A 2,733-nucleotide genomic window follows, 5' to 3' on the forward strand; every position below is an offset into this window, starting at 1 on the left:
CCTGATTTTCAGGCATCTTAATAATTCCATGTGCATGACTCACCAGAATCTTGCTCCTGATTTGTAATTTCGATCCTAAATCTGCATGAGAATCATCTGGTTATCTTTTTAAAAGTTTCCCAGTGTCTGTACTCAGAGATTCTGCTTCAGTGTTTCAGAGATAGGACTGAAGAATCTATGTTTATAACAAGTTCCCTTAAGTATCTCTGATGCATCTACTGGGGAGGACCACATTTAAAACCAGTGCTCTGGGAGAATGAAGTCTCAGTTTTACCAGACATATTTTTATTTATTTCCTTCTCATCTTCTTAAAGGGAATTTTACTTTCTGAATTGAATGTGTATAGATAAAAATGATTTTATTTTAATCTATTTTAAAATGATTTATTAATTTTTTTCATGTTTCTCCTGCCTTTGATCAGGTCTTTATTCAAAATTAGCTGCCCATAGTGATTTGACATTTATGGAGTAAACAAAGTTTATGCAGCAGGCTTCTTTTTTTCTGTGATGGTTTTTTTTTTCTTTCCTGCAGGCTTCTTCTCAGCTGCTGGTTTCTTGGTAGCTGCAGCCTTTTTTCTCACCAAACATTTCTTTGGCTTCTGAACACAAACAACCTTCTTTCCTTTCTTCACTCCCACAGCTTCTTGCCTGGATCCCCCTTCTTATCTCGTTTGGCTTCTAAGGCTGCCACTGTCTTATCCATCTGGAACTTGTGATTCTTGGTCTGGCAAAGAATGGTGTTCCAGTGCATGGTCTTTGCATGTGGGTTTAGCTTCAACATGATTGTCAGGTTTTTCAGTGGATTCTTCTTTAGGACTCTGCGATGACTCTTCTTGCATGGTGCTCAGAGGGCTTTTTGGATCTCTGAGCTTTTCAAGGTTCTGCTAAGTTCTGTATTAAGCATCTTGTGCATGGGAAGGTTGTAGTTACTCTTGAGGGAGGCAGCCTTATGTCAAGTGCCATACGGATCATCTAACTTGAGGAAAGCTCTTTCAGTCCAAACTCAGAAAAGTCCCACATGCCCACCAGGAGCAAGTTTCAAAATGTCCAGTTTGCTTATATTAAGTAGATTAATTCCAGGGATGTTTCTGAAGGTCTTGGTGATACCATTGCCTCATTATAGATGATGCAGGGTCCCCTTTGCTGAGTACGATGACTGTTTCTCATTTTGCCCTTGCCAGCTCTCATTTGCAGAGAGGCGTAGATCTTTTTTATATTATCCCAGGTTGTAGGTTTCTTTCTTTCTTTCTTCCTTTCCTTTCCTTTCCTTTCCTTTCCTTTCTTTTCTTTTCTTTTTTCTTTCATAGTTTAACAAAAGTTTATTTCTCATTCCTATAAAGTCCATGATAGGGCTGTGGGATTCTACAGAACAGCTGCTCTCTGTGTAGGGGGCTCAGCATTCCAAACTCCTTTGAGTTTCTGGCACCTTTTTCAGTCTTCCATGACTGAGGCAGGAAAAACACTAGAGCCTTGCACCAACAAATAAAGGCTTCAGCCCAGCAGGCTTTAAGTTTCTTAAGAAGCAAAACAACCTTCTTGGTCTTCTTTTTCTTTCTTTTTTTTTTTTTTAAGATTTATTTATTTATTTTAGAGAGAGAGAGCGAGTGAGCACACATGTGTGGGGAGGGGAAGGGGCAGAGAGATAGGGAGAGAGAGAATCTAAAGCAGACTTCCCACTGAGTGTGGAGCCGGGGCCCAGTCCCACAACCCTGAGATCATGACCTGAGCCAAAATCAAGAGTTGGACGCTCAACCAACTGAGCCACCCCGGCACCCCCTCCTTGGTCCTCTTGTAGCCTTTAGCTTTATCTTCAACCACAAAGGAAGTTCAGGAACTTTAGACATGACCTTTGCTGGTAAGGCTGAGGCAGCCAGGGCAGAGCGGAGGATATATCTCTTGTGTTGTGTTCACTCTGCAGCGCTAATGGCTCCAGGTTTTGGTTGGTGCAAATGTCCGGCCCCCCATGACACATATTTCCTAAAGCACCCTGGCCAGATCAGTGAGTCCTACCGCCTCGAACTCTGGGAATTCAAGCCACGGTTCTGCCAGTACCCCAAGACTCGGCCCTGGTTTGATGACTGGCTAATTCACTGACAGCATAGGGCTGTATGTTGTTTTTACACAAGCTGGTGAACAAAGTTCACAACATTAGGTCGAATAGGAGCCTTGAACCTGGCAGGCAAAGTAACATTTTTGCCAAATGACTCCCCCTTTTTGTAGTATATTGATATCAACTGATGAGCGTATGCCATGGCGGGGAGAAGAGAGGACCATGCTCCTTTCAGTCCTGTGGCTCTTTTAGGGAAAAAAGAAAAATGTTTTAGAATATTTATTAGATTTATGAAGAAATAGCCTATTTCTTAGTTCTAAATGGATTGAAGAAATCACAAAGGATGAGACTGACAGATTAGAATATATAAACATAAACATAATGAAAATGGTAAAGGATGGTAGCTGATGAGAAAAACTTGCCTGAGTTTAGGAGATAGTGGGTTAATAGTTATAACCCATAAAGTGATTATTCAAATTCATAAAAAATTATTAAGATTCCAGTAGGTGAATACAGAAATAAACATGTAAAAATTTTTCAAAAATAAAAGAAGTGCAAATTAACCTCTGGATTATATTTTTATGCTTAGTAAAGCAGCAAAATACTAAAATGGCTAGGTCCCATGGTTGTGGTTAAATTGGTGTTGGTTTTCATTTATGAAAACCGTGTGAAGTTGGTATACAG

At 40.2% G+C, this 2,733-nt stretch overlaps 1 pseudogene; it reads right to left on the reverse strand.

Moving 5' to 3' along the window:
* Positions 1-478: 478 nt before the first annotated feature.
* On the reverse strand, positions 479-2,465 carry LOC118021353 (annotated as a pseudogene).
* Positions 2,466-2,733: the final 268 nt, after the last annotated feature.

This window comes from Mirounga leonina, unplaced genomic scaffold, assembly GCF_011800145.1.
Source record: "Mirounga leonina isolate KUSES-001 unplaced genomic scaffold, KU_Mleo_1.0 Mir_174, whole genome shotgun sequence".
In the NCBI taxonomy this organism is placed as follows: Eukaryota; Metazoa; Chordata; class Mammalia; order Carnivora; family Phocidae; genus Mirounga; species Mirounga leonina.